This window comes from Schistocerca cancellata, chromosome 1 (assembly GCF_023864275.1).
Source record: "Schistocerca cancellata isolate TAMUIC-IGC-003103 chromosome 1, iqSchCanc2.1, whole genome shotgun sequence".
NCBI lineage: Eukaryota > Metazoa > Arthropoda > Insecta > Orthoptera > Acrididae > Schistocerca > Schistocerca cancellata.
The window spans coordinates 273,786,386-273,803,313 of NC_064626.1; positions in this window are offsets into that span (position 1 = coordinate 273,786,386).

The following is a 16,928-nucleotide window of genomic DNA, read 5'->3' on the forward strand; positions in this document are numbered from 1 at the left end:
TAAAAAATTAGACACAGTGGAACAAAATCTTCAAAAGTTAGACACAATGGAACAAAATCTTAAAAAATTAGACACAGTGGAACAAAATCTTCAAAAGTTAGACACAATGGAACAACACCAGAGACAAACACAGCAAAAGTTAGACACAATGGAACAAAATCTTCGGAAGTTAGACACCACACTTGAACAAACACGTGAAGATTTAACTACTGAATTACATAACATTGAATCGAAATGTCAAAAAGTCTGTAATGACGTAAAAACACAAATTTGTGAGCATTTTCAGCCTATTTTTTCGCGGCATGAAAATGCATTACAGAATCACGAAGCAGCCATAAAAGAGCTGCAAATCATTGTTCATGAAAATCATGAGACCTTGTGGGCTAAAATTGACTCAGTTGCATCTACCGATTCGGTTACGCAACTGGCAAAAACTCAGGACAACTTAAAGAACACAGTAGATTCGATTGCAACACAAATGGACACTCTGAAACTTGGTTCAGAAAAACACACTGAGGAAATGTGTTCACTATCGGAGAAAGTAGCTGAACTTTCGGATCAGGTCACTAACTTATCTACAAAGGTAGATGATGATCTGAATGACACAAGACCCGTAGCCTTCACGGACACAGAAGAGTATGAACAAATAAGAAAATTCAAACAAAATCAGAATCAAATTAATATGCAATACAAAAGAGAAATGCGGGAAGTACAAGATCAGCTGACACAGGTAATACAAGAATTACGTATTTCAGAGGACACTCGCGCCCCAATAAGGGAAGAGGGACATATAAATACGGAAAAGCCACAAAATAATAACACAGGGCATTTCGGTAATTATGAAAGAAACTGGCAAGGTGCACCGAATTTTGAGATGGAACCGCCGACACGACGTAACAATGACCGATATGCTACTCGCCGACACGATGATTTTGATTATAAGCTGTTCATTACTACACGTAAATTCAAAACATTTAAGAATTCTGGCAACGACATTCATCCACAAGCATGGCTCCATCAATTCTCTCATTGTTTTCCTCCCAACTGGTCATTAGAACACAGATTAGAATTTATGTGTGGCTATTTGGAGAATGAACCAGCTGTAAGAATGCGATCGGTCATTCACGATTGTCACAGTGAAGGAGATTTTTATCATGCCTTCCTCTCAGCATATTGGTCTCAAGCCACACAAGACCGCGTAAAACATAGCATCATGATGATGAAACACTTTGAACAATCTGAATTTTCCAGTCTTGTCAAATATTTTGAAGACATGTTGCACAAGAATCAATACCTGTCAAACCCATACAGCCCCTCAGAACTCATCCGCATTTGCTTAATCAAACTGCCTGAACATTTGAGACATATTATTTTAGCAGGACGTTGCAAAGATGACATTGAAGCTTTTCAGGGACTGTTACAAGAACTGGAAATTGACACAGACAGTCGCGGAATGCGAAAACAGGAAAACAATCACTACAGGTCACATCCGTCTCAATTCCGTGACGACAGAAACAATAAATGGCCACGACAAACCTATTCTTACAACGTAAATCGTGACCAAAACAGACACCACCCATATGATAACCACTGGCAGAGTAATAGTTACAGGGAAAGATCACCTTTCCGCGGTAATGACTATCACAGAGACAATCAGAGAAACAGACAATATGGGAACCAAAATAACTATTATCAAGGGAGACAGAATAACTTTAGACGCAACGGTCCAGTGCGTAGTTACGATTCAAGGAGAAATTCTCCACCATGTGACCGACAAGAAAGAAACTATGGAAACTACCGACATGACGACAGACGATATGATCGTAACGACAGACCTGAATTGCATCAGAACTGGCGAGATTTAAACAGAGCAGAGCACTCTCGTCACGATGAATTTGTAGAAGTTAGGTCTCCAAATCCCAATAACGACGCGCGCCAACAAAGAGACAATAGGCGATGACTCACACCACTGGCAGCCACAAGACGTACTTATGAAACTGATGACGCAGCTGCCGTAGCTAGTAATTACGTAAAAATGGAAGACATTAGGGACATCTTACTCCAGGAACACGACGTAACACGTAACACCATTGCATATCCTGTGATTCACATTACTGTAAATGACGTAAAATTTACGGCAGTACTTGACTCTGGCAGTCCCATTTCAGTAATTAGCGAAACAGCTTTTAGCAAATGCAACAAAGCGAACGATTGCCCCACACTTCCGTTACGTAAGATTAAATTACAAGGTGCAATCTTTGGAAAAAGTGTAGATGTACGCCAACAAACCAATTTAGAATTCTTTTGTCAAAGCCACAGCTTCTCTATGAACTTCCTTGTTGTTCCATTATTGTCGACGGAAATTATACTGGGAGTAGACTTTTTGAATGAATATAAAGCAATCTTAAGTTTTCACGATGCTGAAATAAGTTTAGAGAAAGAAGGTAAGTCAATAGCTTTGAAATTTGAAGACTGGCTCTCAAACCATGATGAGGAAATTAATCGGCTTTATGTCCTGTTAGACAACAGTTCGGAATTTTCTACGGAAGTAGACACCAACAATCACTCTGCAAGTACTGAAAGGGATGATATCGACGGCATATTTGAAATTAATGAGTTAATTCAGAATAAAATTCAAACAATTGAGAATTGTAATGACACTGATAGGCAGGACCTTTTTGAGATTTTACAAGCACATTCCACAGTTTTTACTCACAAAACAGGAACAATCAAGGGATTTCAATACCAATTTCGTGTTCGTGAGCATACTAAATTTTGTGTTAGACCATACGTAATTCCGGCACATTATAGGGACCGTGTTAGAACAGAAATACAATCTATGCTTGTCGAGGGCATTATTGAGCCTGCAGTAAGCTCATACAACAACCCATTACATGTTGTTGAGAAGAAGAATGGATCGATCAGGCTTGTTTTAGATTCGAGACAAATCAATACTATCATCATTCCTGAAACAGACAGGCCGCAGACGATGGAAGAACTTCTTCAAAATTTTAATGGTGTAAAAGTGTTATCTTCCATTGATCTCAGATCCAGCTTTTATCAGATCGAACTTCATCCAGAATGCAGAAAATACACAGCTTTCCTTTGTTTCGGCGTTTGTTATCAGTTTCGGAAACTTCCTTTTGGTTTGAACATTTCTTCAGCGGCATTCATTCGGGGGCTAAATTCCATATTACCTGAGTTCTTAAAACGTCACATCACCTTATATGTGGACGATATTCTAATAGCAGAAGCTTCATGGGAACAACATAACCGCATCCTCAACAGTTTGTTACGTATTTTTGCAGAATCTGGAATTACAGTTAACTTGGAAAAGTCTGAATTCGGTAGGTCAAAGGTGAAGTTTTTGGGACATATTATTTCTTCTGAAGGCATTCAGCCGGATCCTGAAAAGTTAGAAGCAATCAGAGCCATTCCTGTTCCATCCACAAAAAGACAAGTCCGCAGTTTTCTAGGTCTCGTAAATTTTTACCGTCGTTTTCTGAATATGCAAATTCTAGTTACACCAAAACTTTGTTCTCTCACTGGAAAAAATACTATTTGGAACTGGGACGAACAAGCACAGTTGGAATTCAGTTCTTTGAAAGAAGCGTTACTTCACGCGCCAATACTAGCTCATCCAGATCTGTCACAAGATTTCTGCCTTAGCACGGATTCTTCTAAAGTCGGTCTTGGTGCCCACTTATTTCAAGAAGCCATAGAAAATGACACTACTGTTCAGAAAAGCATTGCTTTTGCTAGCCGAGTGCTAACAAAGTCTGAAAAAAATTATTCCGTTACTGAATTAGAAGCTTTAGCTATCGTTTGGGCATTTAACAAATTCCGTTTCTTTCTTTCTGGTAAGCACGTAAAAGTATACAGTGATCATCGTGCATTACAATTTATTATGTCTTCAAAATTAAATCATGATAGGTTAAAACGTTGGGCATTGTTTCTGCAAGAATTCCGCTTCACAATAGTCTACATTCCCGGCAAGGAGAACATTGTTGCGGACGCGCTGTCACGCGCACCGGCTGGGCTTGAGAAAAGTAACACAGAAGGCAACCTCGAGAAAAATTTCAGTATTCTTTACATTCAGAAAGTCGCCTTTGAAAACTTCATCACCACATCTTTAAAGGACATTGCTCATGAACAAGATAAAGATCCGATTTGGAAAGATATCAAAAGTAAATGGCATGAAAAGACACACACTCAGATTCGGCATTATTACCTGGTTAGAAACAACATACTCTTCAAACGCTGCACTGTTGATGACAAGCTATGGGTACTTTGCATTCCAGACGATTTTGTTAATAAGCTCATTTGGTACATTCATTTCAGCTACGCACATTTTGGCCCACGAAAATGTTATCATATTCTTCGAACGACTTGTTATTTTAACAATATGGAAAAGAGAATTCGAAGAGTCTTGTCTATTTGTAAACTTTGTCAAAAGGCGAAACCATCTACTATCTCACATCGTGCTCCGTTATTTCCTATTATTCCTTCTAAATTAAAAGAATTTGCTGCTGTTGATCTCTTGGGACCCCTTGTCAGAACATCGAATGGATTTTCGTACGTTCTAGTCGCTGTTGAACTTACTTCAAAATTTGTTTCTTTCACTCCGTTACATAAAGCCACTGGACGGTCTGTATCCAACGCCTTTGTTAAAAATTTCTTACGTGAAGTTGGACACGTTAGTAAAGTCATTTCAGATAACGGACCGCAATTCAGATCTGCTGTTTGGTCACGCATGCTTCGGAATCATAAAATCAAACCTGTTTTTATTTCATTGTATTCACCACATTGTAACCCGTCTGAACGGATTATGAAAGAAATCAATAAGCTTTGCAGACTTTATTGTCACAGAAAGCATCAGCATTGGGACAGATATTTACACTTATTTCAAAATGTGCTGAATGAAATGCCTCATGATTCCACTGCTTTACCACCTACTCTTGTACTGAAGAATGTAGAACCTCCGAACAGAATCAGAGAGCTTGTACCTTTCCCGAATACACGTAAACTGCGACACAAAGACATAATTGATTTGGCTCTTAAAAATATAAAATCTGCAGCAGAGAAAAGGAGAAAACTACACGGTAAAGCAAATGCAAAGAAATTATATATTGGTCAGAAAGTTCTCATTAAAGCTCATTCATTGTCACATAAGAAGAAACACTTGAGTCACAAATTCTTTCTAGTTTACAATGGACCTTACAGAATCCGACGTATACCACATGATAATTGCGTTGAAGTTGAAACTCTGCGTACTAGGAAGAGTAAAGGTTTACACCACATTTCTCATGTAAAACCATTTATTGACAGATAATCTGCTTTTTAACTCAGTCTTTGCAATTTTCACTTCACGCTACTTGTACAATTTGTCACACTGAGAAACTGTTAACATGCAACTATGTTTTAAAGCTAACTAACCATCCAGTCAAGAACCAAGAGAAATTATTTAAACAGAAATTACAAATGCATTGTTATTGCAAACAGACGACACAGTGTAATTGTGTGTGTACATTCTTGCTTGTTAGTTGCACGATTAGAACATTTACCAGCACTGCTAATGAAATTTTCATGCAACATTTTGGTTTGCTTACGAGTGGATTCTGGATTTGAGGTGCTTTCTGTGAAATACCAGATGAGACAATGGTTAGTTTATGTGACAGCTACACGATTTTATCACGATGTTACTAATGAGTGACAATTTACAATGTGCTTTTGCGGTGTATCTGTTTTATATCTGCACAGTTTTTTCTGAATTCTTCTATAAAGTGAGACATGTTTTAGTGGTGACTTTTGTGCTATTGCTACAAGGAGACAGCCTTTTCCGTAGGACAACAATACGTTACAGCACAGTACTTTCCTCATCACGGCAATAAGCGTAATAACTAAGAAATCTATACGCAAAGCATTTCACTTTGTGTATCATGAGGTAAGTACATTGACTTCTGCAGAACTTAGCTTTCGGAGGACAATAACTACGACACTTCCCAGAGATTATCTTACAGCAAGACGCATATTTAGCGCTACAGGACAAGTATTTGAGTGATTAATTTTGTACTTAAAACATTTATTTTTAAAGAGTTTTGAATTACAAAGAAAGTTTTTCGTGATACATTTCATTCCATTGCTGTAATCTGTAACACCTGAGGGTATAATTACAATAAACCTCAGGGGGGTACACGCCTACTTTGTGTACCATGTGTTTGGCAAGCACAAGGAGCCCTAGCTAATATGGTATTTGCTTATACAATTTAACACATCGGTACCATATTTCTCTAACACATAAATTACACAGCTATCTGATCATTTAACAGAGAAACAAACATCCTTTTACTACGTCAGTGACACATGTTTACGCAATTACAGAGTTGGATTACTTCACACTTAAGAAATTGTACTTTGTCTGTACTTTGTGAACTGTTCATATTTTTTTGGTACCATTGTGATACTATGAGAGCTTTGAATGATGTATTTGGTATGAGATCATGATTTTTAAAGTACGTTTGAGGTAGATGACACTACTGAAATGAGCATAGAATTTTCTTTAGGTTTTGAAATCATTGGAGGAAGCTACGACGTTTTTGACATTTGACTGAGGTGTTATGATGTTATTTTTACGACGACGATGTGTATTATGCTGTTGAGGTATGTTTATGTCAATAAAATTCTTGACCTGTGAAATGTTTTTATATGAGACTGTCACTGTAGCGGAAACTACTGTCGTAAATATTTCCGTAAGAAAGTTAAGTGACCACCTGCACATAATGTGACGTGGGCACCCAGGTGTGTCAGACACCTGGAGAACAAGCCTTTTCAGACGCTCAGGTAGAAAAGAAAGCCATTAGGGTGTGCCAGAGGCACAGGTGGAAGAGAAGGACAAAGAGAGGCCTATATATCTGTTAATGACATTCCTTTGTAGAGGGCATCGCTAATGCGACACCCTCGTCACTTAAAAACATATGATTTTTGTAATGCGTTGTGGGCACACAGCTGTGTCAAACACCTGGAGAATAAGCCATTAGGATGTGCCTTTCATCGCTAATGCGACACCCTCGTTACTTAAAAACATATGATTACTCGCACTTTGTGCTAATTATTGAAATGCTTATGAATTGATGGGAAATATTCGTACATCTGCTCACCTGATTATGACAAGTGTCTTTCTACGAGAGTTGAGAGCCATTAACTTATGAAACGAAATGCCACATGACTATTGAATGATATTTTTATGCTTTGGTTTGCGTAATTGCTTATTTCATTTGATATCTGGTTTCCAGCTGTGTTGCAGCATTGCTTTTATAAAATGAAATGCATTTGCTAATGTGAACTCTTTCTGTCAACAGATCTATTAAATAATTATTTTATGATCCACATTCTTTAAAAAAGGAGCACTTGGAAAGGAAAGAACAATAAGAAGGAACTAATAACAGTAACACATAATTTTCTTTTCAAGTACATGGTAATATTTTTTTTACAATAAGTTGTTATGGTGCACCACTTTAATTACATAGACATTAAGATGTGAATATGCTTTTCCCTTGTCTGCATTGTTGTTTTTACTGTAATATTTTTTCTGCTTGAGCTATGTCATGTTTAGGTATAAGTTGCTGCTGTTTGCCAGGCATAGTGTTACTGAATTTGACTTTGTGTTACTCTTCTAAGCTAGTTTTTCTTGTTTCCTGCATTGCCTTATATTAGTTGTAATATTGCACTTGCTTTGCTAATTTATGCTGCTTGCTTTGTCATTTCTATTTTTTGTCATTGATGTTTGTGTTAATTATTTTTTTTTTTGCTGCATTGCCTCGTCCCTTGGTATATATATCTGAGCTCAGTAGATTTAAGTTAGCTTAAGAGGGGGTAGACTATATAAGAAACTGACTATGGAGAATAGGTAAAGAATGCATTGCGAAGAAAGATTTGGGCCCCAATGAGTATTGTACAATCAGAAATAATTATTTTGAAAGAAATATGAATAGAATACAGGAACGAGGTATAGGTAGGATTTTCTTGTAAATAAATGATGGGGTAAGCAATATAGGAACATATAAATACAGAAAGCATGCTTAGATAGGATTTTTTTGGTGGAAGCAAAGGTTGAAATAAGACGAACGATCTATGGAATGAAGGGAGATCTCCAAGCAAAATACTGCAGTAAAACAAACCCTGTCCTTTCCTCTTTGCTGTTTTTTCCCAATATGTAATTGTGTGTTGTCCTTTCCTTTTGGTGTTATCCCACTATGTGTTTGGGTACCCGTGTGTATTTGTGTTTTTCCTGTCTTTATGTGTTTAGCTGATGAGAGCTATGTTGTAGAATTTTTCTAATACTCTGTTATTTTCTTTGTAAAGATGCTTAGACTTTATTTATTCTGCTTTGTTTTAATGCTCATGTGTGAAGTTGACGTTTCAAAAGTTATTCTGATCTTTTATGTATGTACTCATGTCATCATTCCTGTAACACTGATGTATATGTTTATTTCTATTCTTTTGTAAAGCCCCTATTACTACAAATATTATCTGTATTGTTATGTTTTTAATGATGTATTTTGTGTCTTTGTAATTGTATTCTTATGTTATATAATTGTAATTGACACCAGTTCATCATATTATTAACTTGTAAGCATTCATTTCACTGCACACATTCTGTTGGTCATAGTATATGGACAATATGTGAGAAGTAGGGACTGTTAGTGTTTGCACGTGTGTTACTAATTCAGCAAGGGACTGGATAACAGCATTGCTGGTTCTAAGGACAATTCCCAAAAACTTTGTGCGTGCACAAGTGGTGGTTTATGGACTTGCTATCTTCTCTGCAAGACTCTTCGATGGTGATTGTGCACCTGCACAGTCGCAGCAGATGGCTGCTGGCCATCTCTACCAGGACTACAGTGGGTCTACACCTTTGCTGACTCACCAGTACCACAGTTTCTACAAGGACTGCAGTGGGTCTGCACCTCTGGTGGCCCACCAATACCATACTCTCTACCAGGACTGCAGTTGGTCTGCTCTGTGATGACCTATCTACCAATATTCGTCAGAACTTCGAATGACTCTGCTGTGGGTTTGCTCCATTGTGGCCCATTACCTGTCAGCATTTCAAGAGTCAGCACTGTCTTTCCGTTGGAAGGACAACACTACTTCTTCAATACTACATGGAAATCCACTACTTCTGTGTGCAATTTCTTTTACTAATGAGAAACTGTAATTACTATTATGATGAACAATCTGGACTGTCTTTATTGACTGTGAAAAAATATTAGCTGTTGACCAACATTGTATCAATAAGTGTGTGCATTTGATATCTTTGTTATTGTAATTATGAAAAATTTTTTCAAATCTGTATTGGCCACTGCCCAAAAAAATTTGTAAAATTTTTTGTGGGGAGCATGGGGGCTATGTAAGTAGGCTGTTTATGTTTTCTTTATGTAAGTTTGCTGTTTATGTTTTTATGTAAGTAGGCTGTTTATGTTTTCTTTATGTAAGTTTGCTGTTTATGTTTTTTTATTGGCAACGTTACGTAGCACTCTCTATATGAAAAGTTTGAATTGTTGTCTGCCATTGTTGTCATGAACTGCTATAGCTGGATGCGAACAGCGCGTAGCGCTGGGCAGTTGGAGGTGAGCCGCCAGCAGTGGTGGACGTGGGGAGAGAGATGGCCGAGTTTTGATAATCTGTAAGACTGGATGTCAATTATGAATATTAAGGTAAATACATTGTTTGTTCTCTAATAATATCTTTCATTTGCTAACTATCCCTATCAGTAGTTAGTGCCTCCAGTAGTTTGAATCTTTTATTTAGCTGGCAGTAGTGGCACTCGCTGTATTGCAGTAGTTCGAGCAGCGAAGATTTTTGTGAGGTAAGTGATTTGTAAAAGGTATAGGTTAAAGTTAGTCAGGGCCATTGTTTTGTAGGGGTTATTGAAAGTCAGATTGCGTTGCGCTAAAAATTATTGTGTGCCAGGTTAAGCACAGTCTTGTACAATTGTTCTAAGGGGACGTTTCACTTACTGCAGCTAGTTCTGGAGCTTTTATTTTCATCACAAAGTTTCGTTTATTCCAGGCTGTCGTGGGAGAAGCGCAATGACAACAGTTCAAGAAAAGACTGTGTTTATAATCGTTTACTCAGACTAAATTGGACATGCAGCTTCAAAGGAACTTCTAAACACAGTATAGGAAACACCCACCCTCGCGGACGTCGATACGCTGATAATACAGAAACTGTGTGCAGACAGAAAGCGTTGATATGAAGCATCATACTGCACGATTTCGAACAAGTGAAGCTGACACAGAATGGGTTCGGCTGGCTCTTCATCATTCACTACAGGAGGCTGCTCGGAGGGCGTTCAGGCGCTGCAAATTCATAGGGTAAACGTGCAGTGGGTCCTTCGGAATGGTTTACATATGTATTCATACCGATTGCTACTGTTGCACGTATTGAAACCAGACAACAAGTCACAACGTATTCTATTCGCTGTGGACGTTCTTCACCGTTTAGAGCAGGACAGAATTTTTCCAAACAACCTAGCACGGGGGTCGTCAAACTGTGACCCGCGAGCCACATGCGGCCCGCATTAAGTTCGCGGTTCTCAGCCGCATTTTATAACAATATGCACCTAACAACTGCGACGGGAATCCAAAAACGCCAACGTTTCTTCAGAGTGTAGTTTTCCTACTAAGTAACAAACAAAATACTTAGAAAGTGTTAATTGATGTTGCTAAATTCGGCCTTGAGCTAAGTAAAGATTGCCGCTTACTTCAGGGGTAGATGTCTGAGTAGCCGGTCACAGCGACATTAGAAGACCTCTGTGAGAGGGGGAATGTTTTATCGCTTCTCTTCTGATGATGACGAACCAACGGGCGTGCGTGACTCAAACCTTTCGACTACAGTTACATACATTTTGACACGGAAGTACCATGGATTCGTCAATGCTCATTGCAGATACGGTCGTCTTCAAATGCGGTACTTTTTCGCAGCAACAACATTGAATTAATTAAGGCTGTTTTAATACAACGCAGTGAGTAGAAGGAAACTGCCATTTAAATCACTTAACACATATTTTTGTGCTGTCTCGTATTCAACAGTCCATTTAAATAGCCGGTCTGGGTGACCGAGCGGTTCTAGGCGCTAGTCTGGAACCGCGCGACCGCTACGGTCGCAGGTTCGAATCCTGCCTCGGGCATGGATGTGTGTGATGTCCTTAGGTTAGTTAGGTGTAAGTAGTTCTAAGTTCTAGGGGACTGATGACCTCAGAAGTAAAGTACCATAGTGCTCAGAGCCATATTAACCAGCCATTTAAATAAAAGACAAATACTGCTATTGAAGTCGTTCACACACATAATGGTTCAAATGGCTCTGAGCACTATGGGACTTCACATCTGAGGCCATCAGTCCCCTAGAACTTAGAACTACTTAAACCTAACTAACCTAAGGACATCACACACATCCATGCCCGAGGCATGTTTCGAACCTGCAACCGTATCGGTGACGCGGTTCCAGACTGAAGCGCGTAGAACCGCTCGGCCACACCAGTCGGCTCGCACACATAGCAAAACCAACATTTCACCACGCAGCTATAGTGTCAACTATTAGATCGCTTAATTGGCAGACCATGGTCAGTACGGAAGTGTTCCGAATGGTTCCGGCTTGAAAGATCTGTGCAGGCTGCTGTAAAATGATCTTTACTACATTGATCACGTACATTTCATAATGATAGGTAGAAAGTTGCGGTTTGTTGCATAATGTTCACACACACCTAGAGCATCTTTTAGGTAAGTTGTTAACGAAAATGACGAACCCCCCGCTGATCGCACAATGTGTGGAATGGTTGGGAGAGACCATATCTGACAATAAGGCCCAGCGAAACATCCGGACACGTTAGAGAAGCAGACCATCATCACATCCGACCATCAGACTGTGGTACAAGAGGACGAGTTATGGGTACCGGAGAACGAGTAACGATGGTGCACAGGATGTGGCACAACGTTAATGAGGACATGTTAGGTGGGACGTGGGACGAACTGTAATATCGCTTAGATATCCTGAGTGGTACGCATGGCGCACACACCAACTCTGTTAAATGGCTTCTCTTTTAGGTGTGTATGAACGTCATGCCGAAAACCACACCCATCTCAATTTCTAAAATACATATGAATATGGTCGTAAATATCATTTGAAACACCCGGTACTTTGCGCGCGTGGGGACGGGGGGGGGGGGGGGGGTGCTGCCAATTTAATGCGCCTTTTCTGCATCTAGTCTATTAGGAGCTGATTACTTACTAATTTATGTACTTTACCAATTAATGACAAAATCGGTACATATGTGGCTCTACGCGCTGCCCCACCTTGTCAATATAGGCTCTTGAGCAAAAACATTTGACGATCACTCTGAGCGCGTGGTAGCAGCGCGGTCTCAGGCGCCTTGCCACGTTTCGAGCGGCTCCCCGTTCGGAAGATCTAGTACTCCCTCGAGCATGTGTGTGTGTGTGTGTGTGTGTGTCTGTGTGTGTGTGTGTGTGTGTGTGTGTGTGTGTGTGTGTTGTCCTTAGCGTAAGTTAGTTTAAGTTACCTTAAGTAGAGTGTAGGCCTAGGGACCAATGACCACAGCTGTTTGGTCGTATAGGAAATTACCACAATGAAACGACGACTGACCTAGCATTTTCTGACGAAGCAACATTCCAAGTGTGTGGTAGGGCAAACAAATACAATGTTCGCATCTGTGCACAACCAGACCGCACTGTTCTTTGATGGTTCATCGCAGTGTGTGACCATTTTTTTTCTCAGAAAAAAGTAGTTAATTCCAACAACGCCTTGATATCCTGAAACTATTTGCATTATCACAACTGGCTGACCTCGCAGACACAGTCGTTTTCCAACAATATGGTGCTCCGCCACAATGGGTTCAGACTGTGCGAGCTATTCTAGACCAGGTGTTTCTATATTGCTGGATTGGCATGGGTGGTCGAGTTTCCTGGCCTCCCAGATCGCCTCACACTACACCGATAGACTTCTTTCTATGAGGATATGTGAAATACAGAGACCACCAAACGCATGTCAGCTACACGAATGATTTAGAGAATCGTTGCTGCCATTGCTACAGTTGATGTAGGTTTGTTTGTGGGTATAGCATGAATGCAGATTAGATGTTGTGCATACCACCACATGCGCACATGTTGAAATTGACTGAATTGCACAAAAACGTTCAGAGCTTGTGTGTCATATAAGACAGACATGGTGCGAACATCTTATTTAGTTTGGATGCTATAAAGTTGTACCACACCTCTGGAAACATACTGTACTAACAGTCGTCAGGCGCCTTTTCTCAGCTCTTTCGGCAATTTTGCAATTTCGTTTTTTCAATGTATAGTCGGCGTCACCGCAAACTAATGCTAATCATATCTTCTATGCGATGCCCTATGGTTTTCCATTACAAACAAATTATTTTTAAAGCGGAAATTTACATGTCCATTGGGCAGAGTGGTTATAAATTAATCTAACCCCATATCGTTTTATCGACATGTATTAACAGGGATAGTAAAAGAAGAAGAAGAACTAGTGGTCCAGCGCTACACATGTCCGTGCTGAGCGCTGCCGCCATGCAGCAGCGCTGCTCAGTCACTGCTGGAGTACTGGCTGTTTATTCTTCGTGTTTTACTGCCCCTGTTCGTACATATTGATTTAAAAAATATCGTAATACCCTAATTTGCAACCACTGTGTGGAATGAGCACATAAAAATCCGTTATGAATTTTTCCTTTTTTTGTAATGGGAATCAAATCAATACCTTTTGTAGTCACTGGGCGTCGCGTGAAAGATGTTTTTGGCTGTCTCCATCTGCACATTCCATAAAAGAAATTGCATATATCCGACGAAACATCAGCTAATATGCGGCTGATGATTCACAGAAGGTACACCCGGCATATACAGGGTCTCCCAGGAGAAATGGTCCAGAGATATGAAAGGAACGGTCATTCGAAGCAAGAAAGTCCACTAAACATGGGCTCTAAAATGCATACCTTAACAGCTATGAGCACCTGTATATCTTCTTTACTGTGAGACACATTTCTGCCGAACAAGGTACGCGTTGTAGAGCCCATTGTTACTAAACAAATTGTTCTTGTTCTCGTCCATACTGTCTCCTTACGAAATACGAAAGGCAAAGATCTTGCAGTAAAAGAGACATTTTTCGCAGTATCTAAGTTGAAGAAACGCTCATAACTCTTCAAAGCCCACGTTCACTACACAAATTTTTCTTGTTTTGGTCCATACTGCTATCTCTCAAAATATGGAAAGCGAAGAGCCTGCAGTGTCACAGATAAACAAACGCTCATAGCTTTTAAAGTATGCATTCCAGAGCCCGTTTTCATTAGACACTTATTTCTTATTTTTGTTCACACCTCTAAAAGTTTGTCATGAAAGTACGAAAGTTCCCTATTACAAACGCGAATGAAATGGAAAATAGTTTCGGCAACGGGAACATTCAATAGAATTAAGAGCTACTACAAGACATAAGTAACGGTTAATTTCTAAAATATTGTACACAATAATAGCTATTCGATAATTGTATTTTAACTCATTTTATTAATGTGTGTACAAGGTCCTCTTCAACAAGGCTGGAATTACAGTTTGAAGAGGGCATAAATTTTAACAGACGTTTCGCTTTGTTAGTACTCATTCTCGTGAGGTTCGAGTTAAGAAACAAAGAATGGCTTGGAATCTGTTGCTGAGCTGTCCAGCCAGTACCATGTGCCTCTGATGTTACGGCGTAAGTCCACCAACATTGTCCATCCCGTTTTGATTTATTATCGAGCGTGCTATGAAAATCATTCTATAGTAAAGGTCTGTAGATGGGAAGTTGTAACATATTTATCTGTGTCTTCCATGCCGTTAAACTTCAGGGTGTAACAAAACATACAAGTACTAGGATGTAACAGTTTCCGGGTATATGTGTAAGTAGGCTGTTTAGGTTTTTATGTTGGTAACGCCACGTAGCGCTCTCTATGAAAATCACTGACTGCGCTGTGTGCAGTCTGTGGCTGGTTGGACTCATTGATGGAATATTCGCTAGTGTAGTGTTGGGTAGTTGGATGGGAACAGCGCGTAGCGTTGTGCTGTTGGAGGTGAGCCGCCAGCAGTGGTGGATCTGGAGTGAGAGATGCCAGAGTTTCGAGAGGTGACTTTTGAACATTATTAAGGTAAAAACATTGTTTGTTCTCTGTCAAAATCTTTCATTTGCTAACTATGCCTATCAGTAGTTAGTGCCTTCAGTAGTTATAATCTTTTATTTAGCTGGCAGTATTGGCGCTCGCTGTATTGCAGTAGTTCGAGTAACGAAGATTTTTGTGAGGTAAGTGATTCATGAAAGGTATAGGGTATTGTTAATCAATGCCATTCGTTTGTAGGGATTTTTGAAAGTCAGACTGCGTTGCGCTAAAAATATCGTGTCTCAGTTTAGTAATGATCAGAATAAGTAAAGAGAGAAATATATGAGTACTTTCAGTTTTGCTCAGCTGTTTGAAGATCAAATAACGTAAGAGGTTTTCCAGCACTGCCTTTTCTAATTTTTTCCAAAGGGGACGTTTCATATGGAAAGTAATGATGACACAGTTTCAATCGTAGGTAAAGCAGATGGTAGACTGTAGTTTATCGGTAGACAAAGTAGGCAATAGTTCACAAAGTGCTCGCGCGACCCATCCCAGAAAATTGTTCAAGTTTGTGGGGCACCAAACCAAATAAGTAGGATATACTAAACGCATATAAAGAAGGCTAACACGAAAGTGGACAAGTCTGGTTGCTCCACGGGAGCGTGCCACAGAAATTGTGTAAAACCTTACCTGGCAGACGCTTTCAGATACACAACAACCTCGCCAAAACTCGCAAAGTTTCAAAAACCACAACTACGTGAGGAATCTAGCAATATGCTACAACCATGAAGTCAAGACTAGTTACTGTTTTTTTCCATTTATTGTTATTTCAGTCCCCCTCGCCCCATATCCGCTCTTCAGCCAATTAGCAATAAAATCTAAATGAGACGATAAAATAATGAACACAAAGGCGATATATTTACGATGAATTTAAAACTTGTTAAAGGTGAAAATAAGAGACTTGATTTCCTTAGCTTTTAGTTAAAAACAGTTGTAGCCGCGCGGGATTAGCCGAGCGGTCTTAGGCGCTGCAGTCATGGACTGTGCGGCTGGTCCCGGCGGAGGTTCGAGTCCTCCCTCGGGCACGAGTGTGTGTTCGTCCTTAGGATAATTTAGTTTAAGTAGTGTGTAAGCTTAGGGACTGATGGCCGTAGCAGTTAAGTCCCATAAGATATCACACATATTTGAACATTTGAACAAAAGCAGTTGTAACAAAAGGTAAAAATCAGAAAACACAAGAAGATTACATTTAAAAACATTTTTAGAAGTCTTGACACAAAACACTGATGTTAAAAAGAAGCAGTTCACTGACACTAAAGTTGTAAGTACCTGCTCTTAGGTAGGTAGTCTGTTGCTGAAGGAGAAAGGATATTCGTTCAGAAGGTAGAAGAAGGTAGGTGGTATATGGATGGAGGACTGGTGCAGATGTATTGATGATGTAGGAGTAGCTGTTGAGATACAAGATGGATTGGAGTAGAAAGTTTTTAAGGAGGCTAAAATTTGATGAGGAGGTGGGCTAGGGAAAGAAGGGCAGAAGGGGAAAAAGTTGGGTAGTGAAAATATGGGGAATGGAGTGAGATGAAGCCCTGATGATGTGTAACAGGTGGGGTGGGTTTAAAGTTCATGGGAGGGATAAATGTCAGGATGGAGTTCATGATCTGGTGGGGGGGGGGGGAGGAGAGGGGAGGGAGAGATGATAGCAATTTCTTTGGGAAAGTATGTAGAGGGTGCGTAGGTGTAAGCGTGGTGGGATTTGTTTTCTTTATTGTTATTTCAT